Below are 22,069 nucleotides of genomic sequence, written 5' to 3' on the forward strand. Positions count from 1 at the left end.
AAGTTTAACTCTTTCTCTTCATGGTCCTTATTAACTTAGAGTTCTGCCAGTACTTCCTATCATTGTCATGTAATTGTGGTTTTCCCAAGTTTTACACATTAAACTAGATTCACACATAGGGTTGAAAGAGACAACCCAAATAGCTCTGCTAAAGCTCAGTTGTGCTGGCTCCAGCTGTGTTACCGAGGCTGCTGGGCTTATGCTGATTTACCCAGCTGAAACTCCAGTAGAGACTGCACCAACTCCTACCTGAGACACATCTCACTAGACACCAGGAAGAGATTCACATCCATGTTTGCTTTATCCTTAGGGAGCTTCCTGAAGTGGCAAGTCAGGATCTGACTTTTCTTCATAAAAGGTTTCCTGATTATGAATGACCTGTACCATTCTTTATCTTCCTATCTCCTCCAGAAGATACATATTAGGCATCTGCACATCCTGTACTACAAGAGGACCTTGCTTTTCAGCAGCACAACTTTCATCAGGGTCTGTGTAACTTTCAGAGAATATTATCCCATGGGATTTATTGTTTCTACAAATTCACTTGACCAAATATCTAAAACATTATGAATCAACATCTTCAAAATAGTAGAGCAAGTGTTCAGAGTAGGTTTTCTTAAAAAAACAGATTTTGCCATGCAGGTTGTGAATGAGGCATTTATCACTGAATCAATAAATGCACCACTTACTTCTGTAGTTAGTTCGACCCTGTAATTCTGAGTGTTACAATAAATGAACGTACAGTAAGATCAAAAAAAATATCATAAAATTAAATAAAAAGACAGAAGACAGGTGGAAAGTTTAAGTATCTCCCTTAAAAAAAAATAAACAAGAAAAAAGGTATTTGCAAAGATTTGAGTTGAAAGCTCATGAATGTGAATAAAATCTCATTAAATATTGCCAAGAGTTCACCCACTAATGGCAATAAGACAAGAATGCTGTCATTGGTTTAACAGGGAGCAAGAGGAGGTTTTTTAGATAACCATGCAGCAGTCTACAGAGTTAGGGTCAGACTGCAGGCAATCAAATACCTCCTGCTGTTCTGATGAAGTAGATCACATCACCTTCTGTGCAATATCATGCTTTACACTTCTCACAACAGCATCTGCTTCTCTTATATATGTGTGTCACAAGGGTTTGGGTAGGGAATCCTTGGACAATAATAACTTAGAAAAGCTTTCATTGGCTCTGTTTATTTTCCAAACATGTGCAGGTGTAAGAGGCAGAAAGGTTTGGCTCTTAATGCCACAACATTCCTCATCTTCACATCTGCACTCCTGGCTGCTCTTCTCATCAAAATGCTGCGAGTTGGTAACTGGCATTGCTATATGATTCATTTTAGTGTTTAACATGTACTAGCTCTGTGCATTGACAAAGCTAATCAAAACTAAATAATATGTGGCACTATCCAACTGGCAAAAACTATAGCAAATTACATCAAATTCTTACCCCTTTTGAAGTCAACAGAGTTAACTGTCCAAACAGCATATGTGTTGAGCTTAGGCTTGGTTATAGACTGAGTGCAGCTGACCAATACAGAAAGGTCATTCATCTGGCATGTTGTCTGAACATCCTTCTTTCCAAATCCTCAAGGAACCACATTGGAAAAGATACTTAGAAACAGTCCTCTCCTCACACAAAATTTCAACATAACATCTGTTATTTTACCATATTTAACAGCAGCAAGGCCATCAACACACACCAAATCTCTCAAACTCCCACAGGACAGGCATGTGATACACTGATTCACTCAGGATATTTTGTCATGTGGCTGGACTGGGGTGCTGAGCCTTCTTTTCAGAGCACTTTATTGTTAAAGAAACCTGTGAATACTTGTCTAGCTCTGGAAAAGCACTGGGAACACCTTTCTCAGCAACTTTTTCATATGAGAACTGAATTTGTCTCTCTGCTATTTTTATTATGCATTTCTCAAAAAATATCAGTAATCACTCTATTGTCACAACACTTTTGATGAAAAATATTCAAATTAGAGTTCAGCAGCTATGAATGTTTCCCCCCAAGGTTATATTCCACTGGATTTCTCTAAGAAGCATTCTCCTTTTAAAGCCAGGCATTTCTTTCAGGCTTAATATGGTGCATTCATACATTTGTAACTGGGTGCTAGATATCCAGCCAAAAAAGTAGCTACAAGTAGCTATCAGGCCAATATGCAAATATTTCTGTGTAAACTACACTAGACAGAAATACAGCATCTCTTCTATTTTGTTGATGACACATGTTCCCTGTCTCCAGAGGTGATCAGATCACTCCATACTAGAGCCCAAGGATATCATAAAGATATTAGGGATGATTTGGGGAGCAGAGAACTGAAGCTTGACATTCAAGCTAATATGGTAGCAAGATCTCATTCTCATCAGCTGAGGAGGTGGCTGGAAGTAACAGACCTGAAAACAGAAAGAACTGTAAGGTAAGGTATCAGGAAACATTCCATAAGGTGAATTGCCAACACTTGGAAGAGAATGCCTCTGGTGACTGCAGAGCCCTGAGCACTTTTTTTAAGCATCAGTAGAACAAGGCTTTCTGGAGAATAGCTGAGGTACAGCTGACCCTTGTTAGGAGTCAAGAGGTTCACCAGATGGCCATTACCAGCTATATTTTACATGTGCATAGGCTTTATTTTAAACCAGAATACCACAAATGTGAATTTAGCCCGCAAAAGAGCACAAGTACTCAGAAATACCTTTGGCTCAGCTTTTCCTCTACCCCTTTTCAACCAGATAGTCCTTTTACTCCTTTCAAGCTACAGTCTTTCTTGTATTTCTTGGTCTCCTGGCCCATTTGCATACAGATTTTCAAAGCTCTTCTATGCTTTAGGCTTATATTATCATTTAGTTTTCCAGTCACTCTGCTTTCCAGCTTCTTTACCCTCCATTACCTTGTCTGATAGAATTTAGATTGCTTTTCCAGTATCTACTTCACCGAACCATTTAAAAGTCATTCTTAACCACTCTTGTATTATTTCTACAGCAACTTTCATTTATTATTCTCAAAACTCCTTACATGTTGTACATACAAGTCTAAGCTTATGAGGAGAAAAATATATCTTAGGTAGAAGTTTGTCAGTAGTGGAATATTTTGTAGCATTTTAAAGCAAATGTTTCAGCTATCAATAATAACTTATCATGTCACAAGTACAAAAGACTTCCTGTGCATAAAACCATGAATACAATACTATGATAGGAAGTGCTTGTTATTAACCTACTGTGCATTTAACATTTTATTTAGTTTGTTTATTACTGTAGCTGCAGAGCTGGGGGTTTTTGACATCTTCATTTGAAGATTCGTCTAAGGTGCAAGAAAATAACACCTGGATTGTAATTGTTATCACTTGATAAACACAGTAATGGAGAAGGAGCATACACATATACTGTATTATAATGTACATATACTGCATATATACTGCATAGACCAGAGTATGGCATATGCATGGCAGGTCCTGGCATGTATAATTTTGGGAGGACTTTTGCTTACATAACCTAGGGAGCAGCAGTTACACCAAAGTAGCAGCCAAAGGCAGCTCTTGAACTCAGAAGTGAAAGGACTAAAGGAAGTACAGGTCAAAGAAGTATCTGCTACAGAACCTATCATATCTAGTGAAAAGAATTTCACCCTTTGGGTGCTCTGAAAATCCTTAGAAGTAGAAAAGGGTGCATTAGATGAGATTAAAGGGGTAAATTGTCATTTTCCTGGATGAATTGCACAGCTGATTGTAATGTAAATGCCCTGTAAAGACCTTGTAAATGTCATGACAAGGTATTCAAACATTATTTTCCCCTAGTATTTTCACATTTTTTAAAAAAATGAAATTGTGAATAGATGCAAACACAGCTATCACTGTTGTATTTATACTTTACCCAAAGAAGTTGTGGATTCCCCATCCTTGGAAGTGCTCAAGCTGGGTTGGATGGGGCTCTGATCAACCTGTTCTAGTGAAAAGTATCCAGGCTTGTGGCAAGGGGGAGTGGATAAGGTCCTTTTCAACCTAAACCATTCTATGATTCTATGAAATTCTGTGTGAAGTGCTCATCTTGCCATATCACAAAGGATGTAACAGAACCTGAAGAAGGGAACATGCAAAGGATGATTGAAAGTATGAGCAACACCTGTAGAAGAGGCGAGTCAGACCCTTGAGCTTAGCTGAAGGATGACTACAGAGGAGTACAATACAGTTCTATGAAATAATTGGTAGGGAGAGAGAAGTTTATGAATTTGGCATGCAGAAGGGTTAACACATTTTAAAAGAAACATTTCTTATTATAATTAAAACTCCATGTGAGATGTTGTAGAAGCCAGAAGTATAAAGAGACAGTAGAGACAGGTAATGGCCCATTAAGGCATTTGAGCATCATGATACAGATGGAACATCCAACCAGGTCTGAAAGTCCACAAGTGCCATTTAGAGGAAGGCTGGGTGGCACCAGGGGAAGATTATTCAGGATCTTCCCTGTTACCTTTATTTTTCTCCAAACATCTGTTACTGGATATTGAGAGAAAGTGTTGTATTTATATCTCTCTGCTTTGTTTGTATCATCATTTTAACTTTTTTAATGCAAAGTAGCTAAACTATAAAAGAAGAGCACAGCAGCAAGCATACCTTTCTATTCCTATGAACTACACTCAAATACGAAACAATAATAACTAAATAACAGCAAAGGCATGTGAAATTCAATGACTGACATGATGGTATTATCAAACTAGGCGGACAACTACCAGAATTTTGTCCAACTGCTATTAATTTCATGATCTTTAATTGACTTTTGAAAGATATTAAGCAAGTCAGCCATGTGAACATCTGAGGCTCGAGAAACTTGGTGCAAAAACATCAAGCTTGAAGTCTCCCTCTTAAGAAATGTGCCATTTCAGTGAAGGAAGTGGTGGAAGATTGCTGAATAGTAAGAAATCATCATCTAGCCACAGAGGGATTTAGGAAAATGAAATGATTTAACGTCTCAAAAATTGTGAGGGTAGATTGGAGTATGTGTTCTGGACAAATAGGATTAAAGCCATAATTGCAAAAACAGAACTGTAGAAACAAATCTGTATCTGCTGGATAGATTATTATTAGTTACTAGATATTTTCAGCAACAATTTGGGTTAAAATTTATTGAACTCTTCCTAATGCACAGTGATGGTAAAAGTCTAGCAATACTCACCAGGAAAAAGGAGCTGCAACTATTAGATTTCTAAACATTCAGTTTTAGCCTCATGTAGGATGACAACTTCAGTTTTGGAGTTTTTGCTCACACCAATCTCCTCTATATTGCCTGTTCTCTTAAAACATTACATGGCACCAACCTGCTCCTTTGCATTATAATAAGGTGCAAAGTCTATTGCAGGTTGATTGGGAAAACTCTTGTCACCAACAGATAATACCAGAAATTATGACCTTTATCATATAATTAATACCAGTCTGAATAGAAGTAAGGTGTAGTTGCTACTTATTAAAATTCTAGCTCTAAACCATAAAAACATGTATAATTAATTTCATAAAAAGACAGCAGATTCAACTATAATCAAGTGCCCTCTCATCACTTGTGTCATAGTGAATGTTCTGTTACTTATGGTCTGCATATTACTTCACTTAATTCTCTTTAGTAAAATTTTTATTATACTAACTTACAATCTCAACATAGAAAACATGTTGGAAGCTTTGATTTTACTCTATTTAATGACTACTCATTCTGAAAAATATCTGCTTTGTTGTTTGAATTATACCTTCTGTGTATGAAGTTCAAAATTTTTCATTCACACTTAGACTCTCAGCTTACAGTTTAGTTATGGAGTGCAGTCTATTTCAATAATGAACCAAAACACACTGTTCCAATAAAGCTGAGAAACTGAATTACACAATTAAAGTCTTAACAGTTTGAGGTTTTGTCAGGTTGTTCAGCACAAATTGAAAGAGTACACCAAACCCCAGAAAGGATATTTCAAATTTCAGTCAGAAAAATGACAAAGTTGTAAAGATTCAGAACACAGGATCAATATGGTTCCATCTCCTGCAAAAAGTCTGTATTAAATATTTACATTCTGAAAGCATCATGATGTACCTGATTTCTGTGAGTTTGAAAAATGATCTAACAAAAGGATCTGAGTGTTGTATCTAAAAGTATGCTCTTAAAATACGTGGGAGGTGATAAGCACAGGAGTCTTAGGGAGGCTGAAATATCTGCCTTCAGCTTCTTGCAATAGAAACTCACAATTACAAATAAATAAATTAGAATATTTTTTTCAATAGTTTTTAAGGGAATTGAGAACATTTACAATTTCAACAATTATTCCTTGCATATTCAAAAGGTTGTCCAGTTTAAACAACTGCACAGTGTCAGAAAGCCCAGTTTTTCCTAGACAAAGCCTTCCAATTATAAACTACAATCAACATAAACCATGTTTTAGTGAGCTCCTCTGATTTAAAATATGTACTTCAACAGCTACTAGCATTAAGAAAACTCAGGATGGATTGACACTGATGCCTGAACACATTTGAATCAAAGCTATTCCAACACAAACGGGTTACACCTGCCTCACCAGCCAACCTGTTTTCAGAAAACATGCAGGAATATTATACTTCCTTTCAAATATTACTACTACCTTTCAAATTCTGGTGATTTAAGCATAACTATTGGTGAAACCAGACCTGGCTGTGTCTTTCCCTAGCAAAAAGGCTGTTATTTATTGTCACTAAATTACTCAAAAAAACTTATTGATGCTGCTTAAAGGACAAAGGAAGCTAAAACCACAAGTGGAACATCCATCTGCAAGAACATACCACTGTCTAGAAAATAAGAGTAGATATAGCTGCAATTAAAAAGAAAAAGGAGCAGGGGTGGAAGGATTATTTCTCATATGTCAGAATCTGACCCTAAATGAAGGAGCTTCTTGCTGTTGTGACAGTAGTTGTGGAGGAAAGTCGTGGTGCTTCACTCCATTCTCTGTCCCTGCACTTCACAAAGTACTGTGGGTACAAGGAAAGCAGTGGACCAGGAAGAGCACATAATACTGGTCAGATGTACCCAGCAGCATCCCTTCTTTCACATTATGGCTCCATCTGGTACTGGCATTCTTCTTAGGTCAATTTGTAGCATTCTCTTGACTTTCAAATCTCTGAATAAAAGCTAATTATTTTCAGCAGTTTTAAAACCAGAGGGACAATTCTTGTTGCAATGGCACCCACTGAAATCAAAACCAGCTTTATTGGAGGTACACTGTGGAAATATAGTCTATAAGACCTTGAGATCTTCACACTCCATGACAAGGAAAAGACAAAAGTCATAAAAAACTCACATTCCACAAAAACAAACAAACAAACCAACAAAAAAAAAAAACCAAAAAACCAAACAACCAAAATAAACCCACCTGAAAATGCATTTAAAATAAGAAAAAATTTCCTATAATCTGCAGATGAACATTTCTTAAAATCCCCATTCCTTGATATAATGAATAGTAGATTCTGTAATTTATAATCACAAAAGAGGAAGTAATAAACAAAATAGAAATAAAAATTAATTTCTCATAATATTTTTATTTCCTTCTTTTAAAAATGCTGGCGAATTCTGAGTACCATGCAGAATGTATATCAGCCAATGAGTAGTCTGAAAGCATGAAAGCTGCTCAAGTGCTGCAATGTCCTTACACAGAAGACCACTGAGTGATGTGAATGCTATGATCAATCTGACAGTTTGCAGACATATTGAGCAGCAGCAAAACTGAATTAGAATTTTAAAATATCTCACTAGAAACTGTAACTACAGCATTTGCTGTATTATGTATTATGAGCCAATCTGAAGACAAACTGGCAAAAAACAAGACAAACAAAACTGTACTAGCTGACTGATAATGCACCAGCTACAGAAACAATGTAAGGAGGAGAAATGCAGAAAGACAGCTGTATTTTGTTTCATTTCAGTATCAATTCAGTATAGTAAATCAATCTTCCAGTGTCATGAAAAATCACCAGTTTGGGCACCTGTGCTTTGCATAATTAATATGCAAATAATTAATTATAAACAGAGTACAGAAGGTGAACAGGTACCTGAAGTTAGGAGCACTGAAAGAACAAATCCCAGTTTGTGTTGTATGAGGTCTGTCAGTGTAGCCAGGTCTCTCTGTGCACTCAAACCCAGAGAAGACTGGGACAAGGGAATGACACTTCTAACCTCAGGAGATCTCTTTCAGTATCAGTAGTTCAGCACTTCAAAATTTATTTACCTGATACAGAGATTTTTATCATTATCCACCTCTGCCATGATGCCTAGATGAAATGAGCTAACATCTAATTAAGTTAAATGGTTGGTTTCTTTACTTACTCTAGCAAAAATGTGTGCCCAGATACACACATATGTGTACTTTATACAGGGAATGGTCACTACTTTTGGATGTTTTTATGTTTCTCCACTTCAACCTTAGACTGTAGAAGCCAGAAACTTTGCTAGCAGCCTCATGCAGCATTAAACAGAGAAAAGCCCTGGTCCTCTCCAGCTCCTCTGAGTAAGGTAGACATTATTGATAGTGGTGATCAGGGCCAGAGTCCTGAACAGCTCCGTACCAAGACAGAGTCATGTGCGTGTATCTGAGATGGGTCTTGCAGGGATTGACTGCCACAAGGAGGGGACACCGGGGATGAATGCTGAATTTCTAAGTAACAACTGATGATCAATAGTAAGACCCATCATGACAGGCTGACTCATGCATTAGGTGAAGATTCTTTTATAATCACAGAAAGTATATAATAAATCCTTAGATTTTTTAATTGTTGTGCACTTGAAAGTTTGGGAAACAATAATTATTTTTTTTTCCATCACATCATCCAGCTGTTTAGATAAAATGTGTGCAATTAATAACATGACAGATGTATACTACTATTCAAAAATATTTTTATTTTATTTTTTATTTTATTCCTGTGTCTAATATATATGTGCATATACTAGATATATCTATCTACCATATATCTACTCTCTGTATCAATCTAAAATGATATGTATCTATTCATATATTGTTAATTTGTGTACCCAATGTATTGTGTCCTTTCACTCCTTGAACACACTGTGTATATTCTTGCCATGAAATGAGATTTTCATATTTATATACACATCAGGACTCAACCAGGTAATACACTATTGCTCCTGCACAGACACTTTTATTGTGCACTTTAAGTGTTTTGAGGGAAAAGGATGCAATTTTCTTCAGATTTTTCTCATCCTGCACTCTTGGACATATCTCAGCACGTTGCTTATTCATGCTAATTGAAGCTAATGAAGCTACAGCTCTCAGGCACTGTTGCTTCCTAATCAGGATATGTTATCCCTGCTGGATCCCTTGGCCATGGCTGTGGTCACCAGCCCATCTTTAGATGAGTTTGCTCAGGCTGTTAAGAGAATGACATAATGTATTTATCTGACTCATTGACCCAAGGGGCATTGATGTATTGGAACCTATCTAGAGAAGGGCAATGAAGATGCTCAGAGGGCTGGAGCACCTCTGCTATCAAGACAGGCTAAGAAAGCTGGGGTTGTTCAGCCTGGAGAAGACAAGGTTCCCAGGAGACCTTACAGCACCTCCCAGTACTTAAGGGGGCCTTTAACAGAGCTGGAGAGGCACTTTTGACAAGGGCATGAAGTGATAGCACAAGGGGAAGTAGCCTTAAGCAGAAAGAGACAAAGTTTAGATTAGGTATTAGGAAAAAACCTTTACTGTGAGGGTGGTGAGACACTGGCACAGGTTGCCCAGAGAATTCCCCACCCCTTAAAGTGTTCAAGGCAACCAGGGTAGATGGGGCTCTGAGCAACCCAGTCTAGTGGAAGGAGTCCCTGCCCATGGCAGGGGGGTTGGAATGAGATGATCTTTACCATTCCTTCCAACACAAACCATTCTAGGATTCTATGATTTCTATGAAAACACAGTCAGGACATCTCTTTGGGAAGGACAGAAATATGTTTAAGTCCCAGGCTGACAAAAAAAAACCAAAACAATATTCCTCTGCCCTTCCCCATTACTGATTTTTAGAACCAACAATGCAGAGCGAGCATCCATGTCAGTTTTCTCACTCCTGGCCCACCATTCAAAGATACCTGCACAGGCTCTTGTTCATGCCAGCCTTGGCCTCTTGGTGAAGATTTCCTAAAAACATATCAATTAGGAAAAAATTGCCATGATGATACCACTACAAATTCTGTTCCCATTGGTGAAAATTTTTGTTCATTACTATATCAAAATGGCTTAGAACTGCATGGCCTTGAATGCTTTCACCAGTCCACTCAGCAATCCAACACGTGAGGGTTTTAATCTAAACACAGTTCACTATACATTAATCCTATCTGAATTAATTAGACATGATAAATTCTAAATTAATTAGAAGCTTTCAGGAAAGAGACAGGAGCACTGCTGTAAACAGACTGAACACAAAAGCTTCTGATCAACATGCAACTGCAAACAAAAAGGCAAACAGTGTGTAGGATTATGGGAGAAGGAGGGGAAAACAATTTCTTGAGATCTGAGACATTTTTTGTAATGGATTGATATAAAAAATATTTTAGCATGCCATCTTACTCTAGTCATTAGTATGTTTTCAGCTGAAATAGTGCACTTAGTTCTAAGAATCTTACTTGCCTCTATTATCTTTGAAAATAAATGCTTCAGCAATATGTCAACAAGAAGAGACATATGATGGACATATATAATCAATGGTATAGCCCCAGTCAGCCAAGGTTTGGTATACCTTCACTCAGGAAAGTAGTAAAGGTAAAAGGCAGAAGTATTTTAAATACAAAAATTGTCAGTTAACCTCTGAAAGTCTCTCTCTCTGAAATAAAAAGGAAATCGTAAATATTTATATAAACAGGATGAACACACAGTTTTTATAGAAAGAGTAAAAAAAAAATATTTTACGTCATATTTGGGTGGATTTCTCACTGATTACATTACAAAAACGCCTCTCTCAGAGGAAGGTCACTGCGATTTTAGAAAAGGGTTTCTCAAGTCTCACTGTGGAACAGGCCATTGTCAGACCTGGGATACCAGACTAGTGATACAGTATTTTGACATACACGGCAATTCTTGTGTTCATATACTTCATTGTTCATTAAAGTGATAATTCATTTAGACTAGGGCATTAGCTATCTTCAGCAACCTGGCAGAAGATAAAACAAATATCAGTAATTTTCTCATTTTTTACCCATTGTCAATCAGTAAGAGGCCCAGAGCTGCATCAACCTGTTATGGGGATTATATGTTCAAACTGCCTGCAAGACCAGGACAGGATTCACTCATGAGACAGGACCCTTCTAGTCTTAAATTACTAAATACATATTGTACCTGAAAAGCAAAGTGTTCCAGGATTTTTACATTAGGACCACAATCTCCATTCAAGAAAGGCAACATCAGTTATGCTTGAATATCCATCAGTTTGATTCAGCATGCAAGGCACATACATAGAAAGAGCTCTACAACCTCATGTCTGAGCCCACAAAAACTGATGCAGTGATGCTTGAAAGCGCCTGAGCCACTGGCAAGACATCTGTGCTTATTAAAAGCAAAAAAATAATAAATTCATATTAATTTTTTGTTTGATCAGAATTTGAATTTCATATTAGTTATGTGTGTTCAGATTTAGAAGCATCTGTCATCCAAAACCACCAATCAATATTTTATTCATCACAAACCATTTAAATCCACTGTGAAACAATCTGAAGTAACAGCATAGAATTTAAAAGTGTTACACACAGCTCAGCATTTTCAGTCCAAATTAATGCTCTTCTAAGGGCTTTTGTTTTTGTTTCTTCATTGTTGTTCATATCCAAAGGTGCGCTACTTTTGTTGGCTCAATTTCCTTATGGTGGTCAGTTTATTTTTATGTACTTACAGTTAAAAATACAGAGAAGGTGTTACCAGGAGAAAGAAGAAATACCAAAAAAAGTAAGAGACCATGCATAGTCACAGACTGGTTAACCACCATGTAACTGAACATAATGCTGCAGTGGATGGGATTTCCTACAGAGTAACTTAGCATTTCAATATAGGGAAGAACATTTCAATTCAGCTTTAACTGCTGAGTAAGCCTTGTGCCACTAAGGAATTACTAAAAACATAATTGTCGGGCTCCTGCCACTGAATCTTTCTTCTATTTCCCATCTTGTCACAGAAATTTCTATCTTTGAATAGTGAGACTGTCTGAAAAGTAAAGAAAACTATGCTGTTGCCTTTGAACTACTGACAATTTGCAGCTATTCCGACTGCCACAGATTTTAATAATAATTTGAATTACTATGTAGAAAACCTTAAATAATTGTTACTTTTATTTTGCAACTGTATTCTTTACTTAGTTAATTTTCATTGCTGGTATGCACTGTTATTTTATTTACAAAAATAAATTAAGAGCTTAATTGAGTAATACACAATTGTTTGGACTCTTCAGGTCTTAAGAGTCAGACTCTTGTGAACAGCATCTGTCCCGTTTGTTAAGCGTCTGCTTCTTTGTAACTTCTGTCAAAATGAATTAGGATTATAAATCGTGATTCATCCCAAATGCATAACACAGCATTTGAAGCTATTTTATGAAAAGTAAAAATCTTCAATCTGCTGTATACTGAAAGAAAAATGTCAACACATTTTCTCTACAAAACTTCCTAATTGATAAAGAAGGCATTCCTAATCTAAAATTAGAAAACTAATCTGATTTTCTCTATTCCTGTTGTCATCAAGTGTTTAATTAGTAGATCTGATTGCTGTATCAAGAGTTTGAGAGAAAATCAACTTTTTCTGCTCTTTCAGGACAGGTAAATTTCTTAGCTTGGCATTAAATAATTATTGACCTGAACTATCTGAACAGTCCAAAATAAGGCAGCATTTTTTGTATCTGAAGAAAAAAAAAAAATAAACCTGTATTCTAGTCTCAGTAACCAATGGTTTAAAACACTTAGTTACTGCAGTGGTTTGACTATTGAAAATATTGACAATATAATAAACCTCTATGTAATAAAAATAACCAAAAAGTAACTGAAAGTATTTTTTACTAATATCGTGACTTACTATGTACTCATTTTTTAAATGTAGGGGGGGTTTTAAGATGTATTTTCAAAAGAAAATAATTCTAACTTAAATTTTTAAAATTATTTTAAATTACTTGTTTTTCATTCTACTTAATCATTACAAGCCAGGTTGATAAATAAAAAACTTACTAGAATTGATTTTTTATTATTACACAGACCAAGAAAGAGGAAGAAACACATTTTCTTGCAGTATAAGGTAACTAACATGACCATATTCCAGCATATACCTTGTTGGACCTTCTGGGAGTCTGAAGCAGCAAGACATGACATCCTAATTTCAACCACTGTGAGATGGGAGCCCTTCACATTGAGGCTGCATGTTCCTGTTTTAGAACAGGTAATATTCATTTTGACATTTCCCAAACTGATCTCTTGGAAGCCATTCATAATATTTGTGTGTTTAATTTAAAAGGTTTTAATTTAAACACATTTGCACAGGACCAAAGGGATACTAATCTGAAAAAAAAAAAAATCCTCATTTCTTACAAATAAGTAGATGAGGGAATACACAGAAACAATAAGACAATATTGATCTGCACAACAAGCAGCATGCTGCAGGGTGGAAACCTACGACACAAAATATGGGCTGCACCTACAATAAGGTTCCACTTACAAATATTTTTTTAATGGTTAAATGAGTACAATGTTATAAAGATGGTATAGATTTCTATATATAAGGTTTACATACTAAGGCTGACAATATCATTAGAAGATTTAATCTCTACTTAAAAGCAATGATCATAAATAACCTATTGGATTGTAATTGCTTATCTTCTTTTTACCCAACTATCTATGAAGTCTTTAATTTACACTATGTATGATCCTTACTATAACTTCTGATCACAACATGGATTTCTGTGGGGTTTTTTTGCATCCTATCCACTTGACAATTTCCCTAGGCTAAAAAAAACCATTTTAGACAGTGCTTATAAGCAGGTGTTATCAATACATTATGTTATGCTGTTGGAAGAAAACCAAAGTTTATTGCAGTTCTCCTCTATATTAAGCACTTTGCCACCTGGGAGGACAACACTGCTTACAGAAAAAATGTTTCAAAGCAGTTTAAAATTAGTTCCTTCTTTCTGCTATTATAATTTACTGGCACTTTTTCCTTTCTCTTTTCCTTTCTCTATGTTCCCTTTGGGACAGATGGAGTGAGTAACAGTGAATAAAATGATACAATTAAATTAAATGCAGCAAGCTTCAGCAAGCACAGTTCCTGATCCTGCAAGATGCCAAGTACTCTCAAGTCAAGATAAGGTACTTAGAGCTCTACTCTGAATGAAACAAGCAGAAAAGACTAAGTACGAAACTCATTAATATGGAACAGGCACCAAAGAAGGGCATCTCTTCCCTTACCTACAGAACTACTCCTGAATCACTTAAATGGTCAATTACCCAGGTCACCACTGCAATATCAATTTCCATTTCTGACTCCCATAGTCCTATGAAAATCAATGACTATACCATTGGTGCATATTGGTTTTCATGCACTTTGATGCTCCATTTTTCCAAACTGCTGAAGCCAAAAATTGATATTACAGTACGTTCTTTATAGGATGCCTAATAATAAAATATGTTTTTAATGAGCACAGTCATACCTCATTGTTTTATTTATTTTTTCATAAAGGCAAGTAATGATAAGGGAGGGACTGGGGCTAACTCCATGGGCCACACTCCAAGCAATGCCTGCTTTTTATGGCACTTACAAAGAATAGCTTTTCACTTTTACACCACCACTCATATGTGGATTTCAAAGCCCTTGACAGACACCAATAAAACCTCCCAGTTAATCAAACAATTAAAGGGAGACAGAGGAGTCTCAAACAATGGAGTGGAACATAGCAGCTGGTTAGCAGCACAGAGCTACGCTTTTCGATGTCAAAGCTTAGAATGGTACTCATGTCTAACTGTCTAATTTGGAATCAATTTAAAAGTCCCCAAACCCATCAAAATTCTTGATTCTTGTGACAAGTTCCACTGAAATTAATTAGAGCATTTGCAAAAAACAGGAGTAAGGTGTTATCCTTGTAGAGTATGAATATGTCAAGGACATTAAGGCTAGTATCTGTTCTCAAGTCAAATTTTTATCAATTCAAATTTCAATCAGCTGGAAGGACAGGCTTCTAGGTACCAGAATCATAAGCCTAAGGAAAAAATTTTACTCAGCTTTCTCCATGCTATAAGCAATCCATTAGCCCTGCATAATTTTAAAAACACTACAAAATCCTTAAAAATACAGAAACTTTAAAGACTTACTTAAAAATCATCAGACAGAAGAAAATGTATTCAGTAATCTTCATACTGCAGTTAAATGGACCCATGACTCCAGCACACAGTTTGAGATCAGTATAGTTCAACTGGTTTTTCTGGCTCTTTTATCACCTTATCTCCCTCTGTTTATCACATAAAAATATACTAGTAATAAAAGTCAAATTGAATTTTACAGAATTATGTGCATAGATACTTCCTTTTCAGCAAACAAAACAATAAAGTCTATTATCACAAATGTGTTTCAACAAAAAATTTAAGATGATAGATGGTGCTTTAGAATGGTCTCTCTTTACTTAGCTATTTGTCAGGTGTCACCAAGCACAACAGTAATCATAATCTACAACAAAATGAACCATCCAAAAAAAGCCTTTATCTAATAGGACCGTTATCTTTGATATAGACACGAGGTTACTGCTGGCCATCAAAATCTATTTTGTGTGCAGGATTACACCATTAATCAGTTTTCCCAGGATTATCACACATCAAGAATTTTCTGTCAGAAAATTTGCTATTGGAAGAGACCTTTCCTCACCTAGATATTTAGACAAGATACTCAAATTCTAGCCTATTAATTTCAGAAGGATTCGAGTTCCTCTTCTGAGGCTCCACTCAGATACTGATACTGCCCATCATACAAACAGTGTTACTACAGACAGCAATGTGGCTGCACGTAAAGGCAGAAGCTGCACTGTGCAGTGTCTCCTTAGAAACTTCAGACACTGTTGCTGGTTCTCCTCCCTTGCACACACTTTAATCCAGTTTCCAAACAACAGAGCTGAGAACAGCAATGTTTGCACCAGACATGTGCTAGCTGGGTGAGCTCTAAATTTTGGGTTGAGACTTACAAAATCATATAATTAACTTTCACACAACAGTCCATTAAACATTCTCCATAAATACTGAGTCTCTGTTGTACTTGACAGGGCCAAATGACGCATATAGGTACTGTGAGACACTAAAATCCAATGACTTGCTGGAGGCCACAAAGATAACAACGCTGAAAAAACCCAAATCTCCTGTCATCAAGTCCTGTGATTTTCTGCAAGACCAACATTACCTTTCTAGTTGCATATAATGACAAATCACTTACAGATCACATCTTGGAACTTCACAAGAAGTAATGAGACAAGAGGGGGCAGTAACAAAATAAAATTTAAAGCTTTCTGAGTTTCAACATACCTGTTGTATGTTCATAGGAGTTCTATCAGAGCAAAACTGAGCAAAGGATAAGTTAATATAAACCCAAAAATAGTATTTTTTTTAGAAATATAATCTCCACAGTAATTTAAATCATAGCTTTATACTCTCAGTAGGTAAGAATCCTTGCTGTCGTTGTTCTAATGAGAAGGGTGAATTCTGAAAAATAATTGCTGGGAACTAACATTTTTAAAAGTTTCAGCCCATCCTGAGCTGTCAGAGGCTTTCAGTTTGGGAAAGGTAAAGAAATCAGCAAACACAGTTCACACTTCCCTTACCCGATGGTCAGAAATTGCTGTGGCAGATATTTGTGTAGGACCAAAGAGAGGCTCTTCAGGCATTTAACACTGCTGAAATAGCACATTATGTCCTGATGGCACCCACAGCTGCACAGACCAGGAGAAAGTAGTAACAGTGCTCTTCCATGAGGGAGCAATGCCCCTGCCCATGGAGTGGGTATTATGGTTGCTCTGCTATGGCCTCATGGGTGGCAACACAACTAGAGCTATTCACTGCTTTCTAAACTCTTCCTTTCAACAGTTGTGCCAGCTGCCTTTGTAAGAAGCTGCAGGGAAACGGCAAGATCAGCCATTTCCTTGTTTTGGAAAAGGAAACAAAGGAAGCTGCAGTACCTTGCCAGAAACAATTCTAGTGGCAGCAAAATTGGCTACAAAATAATCTAAACAGATTATGGCAGCAGTCCACATCAGTTATTTTTGTTAATTATGGCTCATAAATCCTGTAAGCACTTTACATCAACATTAATTGGAAGTCAAGGGTTCACAGTACCCTCCAGGAATTAACACTACAGAAGCCACAGAAAGTCTTCCACCAAGTAACATAAGGATTTCAGTTTCAAATAAAGTCCTTTTATTTTTATTTTGGGAGGAGGAAAGGGGAGGGAGCCAAGATACAAGCAGAGTCTTATTAGCAAATACAGATTCTTCTCCCCTGTCTTGCCCCATTAACTATAACAAGGCTCTCCAGCCTCTTTACTCTGCATTACTCTAATTCAATCCCAGTTTCCAGTCACCATTGCTAGCACTTCCATTTATAATACAAGCTAATTTAAGTCTCTCTCTGGGAGCAGCACAACACTGAGGACTTTCAGTTTCTCTCAGTGTTAAACAACCAATGGAGTCAGACAGAAATTCCAGTTACAATATTCTGCATTTTTACAGTATTGTTCACTTTCAGATGCTGTTTTACTTAGAGGCTTACCCAATATGAGGCCTCGGCATGCTATATGCTGAACAGCTAGTTAAAATTCACTTCCTGAGCCAAAAGGTTTGCAGTCTAAATAGGGAGAGAATGGCAGAGGAAAACAAAACAGTGACTTTTATACATTATCAAGGTGACAATATGGTGAAGTCCAAAAGCCAGCTCAGGCTTCCACGTGGGACCATGCTGTTATTCAGGCACTACCTGAGCTCTGTGACACTTCTAAGGATAGATACACCCGTGGAAATCAGGAGGACAGATGACTCTAAGGACTAACCTAGGATCTAAAACAGCTTCTGTGAAAGTGCACAGAATAACTTCCAAACCCCACACTTCTTTCCCATCTCCATTTTATACCTCTCCTATATTTCAGAAGGATATCATGTCCAGAGGTAAAGACTTGTTAAAGAGCAGGATAATTATGGAATAGTCAGTTTGAGAAAGACCTCTTAAGATCAACTTCTTCCTCAAAACATGGTAAATTCCAAAGTGAAACTGGGTTGCCCAAAGACTTAACAAATTACAGTATCTGCAAGGATGGAGACTCTCCAGATGGATGGACAACCTCTCCAGATATAATCTATTTCAGTACTTAAATACTCTCCCCTCCCTGTAACATAAACTATATCATATCTAAGAAATTTGGCTAGTGTCTTTGAATTCCTATGCAGAAACTTGTATCCATTACACATGGCCCTTCCTCTGTGCACTTCTAATTCCATTCTCCCTCTATCTCTCCTAGAGGTAGTGGAAGACTGCAGTTAGATTCTCCCTTAGCCTTACTTTGTCCAGCATAAACGACCACAGTGCTCCCAACTTTTCCTTGCACTGCCTCAATTTTCCTATTCTGCCATTCTCTAACCATCTTAACTCTCTGCTGGACTGCTCCAGTTTATTCCTCTTTCTCTTGCAGAAAAGGTCTAAATTGAACAGTTCTCTACATGGGGTCTTGTATATAATGAGCCGAGAGGAATCACCACTTGACCTGCTGGCTACAGACTTGACAATGGTGCCCAGTATGCAACTGGCTTTCATTGCTCCAAACATGTTCCTGCGGACTCATGATCGCCTACTAGGACCCCCCCAGGTCTCTCTGCAGCATCACTTTCTAGACAGTTGGCCCCCAGCCTGCACTAATCTGCCTTGGCAGAACACTATCTTTGTATTGCGAACATTATGAGGGCTCTACCAGCGCATTCCTCCCATTTGTTGAGGTCCCTCTGTATGGAAGCTCTGCCCCAGTCTAGCCTATTAACTGCTTTCCTTCCACATGCACAGTTTTGCATTACTCATGAACTTGCTGAGGATGCATGTTGCCCCTCTAGGGATGTATTGGAACAGGCTGCCCTGGGGAAGGGGTTAAGTCACTGTCCCTAGGGGTATTTAAAGACATGTAGAAGCAGTGCTTAGGAATGTGTTTTAGTGGTGGACTTGGGTGTGCTGCTTTAACTGTGGGATATGATGATCTTACAAGTCTTTCTCAAACTAAATGATTCTATAATTCTCTAAAGCTATGAAGATGTTGAACAGTATCAGCCCCGACATTGATTGCTGAAGAATATCACTTGTATAAATAACTGCCAGTTTTATTCCAAACCATACAAGAGTCTCTTTGAGCAAACAGTCCAATTTTTCAAAACTACCCAATTCATGTCTCACCAACTTAGCTACAAAGATGGTGTGGGAGATCACGTCAGAAGCCTTGTCAAGGTAAACATCATTCACGGCTATTCCTTTACAAAAGAGCATTCATTTCATTCTAGAAAGCAATTAATTGGTCAGGCATCATTTATCCTGGTAAATCAGGGCTGTTCTCAGCAATCTTCTTGCTCTTCAAATAGCTGGGAAGTAGCTTTCAACGTGACTTCCTTCATGATCTCTTTGAGGTCTGAGAGATGCTACCAAGCCTGCATCACAGGTAGTTCACATAGTTCCCCTGCCTGCATTTTTGTAGAACCTCATTAATTTAACAAACCTGTGGAACAATTGATTGGATGTGTAACAGAAGCAATTAGAATTAAAAACAGCCCAGTGGAACATGAAACTACAAAATCCTTACAATGTTTCCTGTGTCTGATGTGGCAAGAGAGGAAGTAAGAATTCTGAATATCCTGAGCTGACACCTGCTGTGCAGATTTTCCACATGGAATGCTATTTGAAGCCAAAGTATACAATTATCGAAACAGCTATAAACTGCCAGATCTTTTCCATGGTGTCATATAGGAGAACACTATAATAAAGCATTTATCTGGCTAGAACAAAAACAAGACAAGATATTTCTGCTTATTCAACTTCTCTTTAGACTTACAGATACTTCTCTAAAATCTCTCTCACGGTCACAAAGAAAGTCAGGAAATATAGAAAGGAAACTGAATGCAGAAAGGAAACTGAATTCTCATCTCAGAGGATGATTTTTTTTTCTTTCAGAAGTCCAGCTCCTATTAAACAACAGAATACCTCTTACTGCTTTCAGTATGTGTTAGACTAAGCCATTGATTGCACTGAGTACATGACTAATATGAAGGAAGAGTAGAGACCGACATATATGCAATCTGAACTTCTTCTGAGAGAGCCAGATAAAGCAACTTTCCTCTGGAAAATAACCTGGAATTCAAAGTTAACAACTATTTGACAATCAAATCCATCTGTATTATGTGGAGGACACTTAAGGACAGTTAAGAGACAGAAATAGCTGGAAAACACTGTGCTTTTCACTTCAATAAATTAAACATGTTTATTTTCACATAAACACAACTTCAGCAAAATATTTTCTGGAAAATTTCAAGTACATGCCAAACCCTCTTTCAGACCCAAACTATACTTAAGAGCTGTGAGTGTGTCTGCCTCTCTACATAACACTTCTGTCTCAGAATCCACACAGCATTTGACACCTTTGGTTTCTTTGCTAAAGATCTTTACTAGGCATTTCAGTCAACCTTCAGTTTATGAACTACTTTTTCTCTTAGACCCTTTGCAGGGGTATCAATTGTAAAGAATAAAAATATCAGAAATGGATGGCCAGGGAGTGACTGTTCCTTTCACAGGCTGATTCACATTAGCCTAATCTAGATAATTAAAAAAGTCAGTAACATGTACAAAATGAGTCACAATTTAGCACAGAGTATGACATTTAAAATAACATGGGTCACCCAGGAGCCAAATATTATTGACTTTCCATGACATTTATTCTTTCCAATGCCCAAGTTGATTTAAACAGTGGGGCTTAATCTTTATTATGTACCACCCTTTCATCCCCATAAATCTCTTTGTGACTTGAATGGGATTAATGAAGGCTATTTTGAAGTATTATGCATGACTATTATAGCATTCTTGTGCTACATCTAATCTGATTAACACCTGTGTAGTTTACATCTGCTTCTTTGAGTTTATGAGAGTTTATATGTATATTTTTATGGTACAAAACTAACAAATGAAAACTAGATTTTTAGCAGCTGTCTGGAGCAGTTACTGCCCTAACATTGCCTTAGGCAGTGTCATTTCCCTAGAGCTGCATGTTGCCATTGCCTGGCTGGAACTACTCCTTTTGCATTAGAGCCAAGAAGTGAGAATATGTGAGTCCTCATTTCCTCAGGACAAAGTCAAAGCTTACCTTAAACCATGCCTGTTGTAGCTGGGGCTACAGTGGCTGATTTTGCACCACACTGCATACTTAGCAATCCGATGCTCTGCATGAGCCATGCCAACCTCCAGTTGAAGAATGTGTCTGTCCCTTTACCCACCTTCTGGGTAGCAGGTCTGCCCACTTCATCAGCATCTGCACAGGCTCAGCACAGATTCAAACAGGAGTCCAAATGTGCACCTTTAGCTCAAACCAAAATTGCAGGTTTTGGTAGAAAACTTTACACTAAAATTAAAAAAAAAAAAAAAAAAAAAAAGTGGGTAGAGCAATTCTTATGCAGAAGCTAATATTTCAATTGTATTACTTGCAAATACTGCCTTTAAAACAAAATTATGTCTGCTGTAGAAAAGCAGACTGTGTATATACCATACACCATTACAAATTTCACATGTTAGTTATCATACAGCTAGCACAAGTCCCTTTCCCTTCTGTGGAAAGATCCCAAAACCCTACAGATCATAGCTCTGCATAATTTTCAGCTATTTAAAATAAGGCAGAAGTGTTCAGTGTTATTAACTCACAGTAAAAGTGCTTTTCATTCCCATTACACTGGTGTAGGCAACATGTATCACAAGCCACTCTGCAAAGTTGCAGAACTAAATGAGCGTATCTGTAATGCTGGAAGTTGTTCTTCTGCTTCAAAATAAAAACTGAAGTATCACTGAACGAGTGA

General features: G+C 37.2%; 1 protein-coding gene across 4 annotated transcripts in view; it reads right to left on the bottom strand.

Annotated features, from left to right (window-relative positions):
- The window catches only part of SORCS2 (sortilin related VPS10 domain containing receptor 2), a 568,270-nt gene that overhangs the window by 531,413 nt on the left and 14,788 nt on the right, over positions 1 to 22,069 (bottom strand). For all 4 annotated transcript variants that reach the window (XM_086891222.1, XM_086891220.1, XM_086891217.1 and 1 more), the window contains exon 2: positions 21,367 to 21,621. The gene's annotated coding sequence lies outside the window, so the exon portion shown is untranslated. The remainder of the gene's footprint in view (positions 1 to 21,366; positions 21,622 to 22,069) is intronic.

The sequence above is a fragment of the Cyanistes caeruleus genome, chromosome 5 (genome assembly GCF_971803275.1).
Source record: "Cyanistes caeruleus chromosome 5, bCyaCae1.hap1.1, whole genome shotgun sequence".
NCBI lineage: Eukaryota > Metazoa > Chordata > Aves > Passeriformes > Paridae > Cyanistes > Cyanistes caeruleus.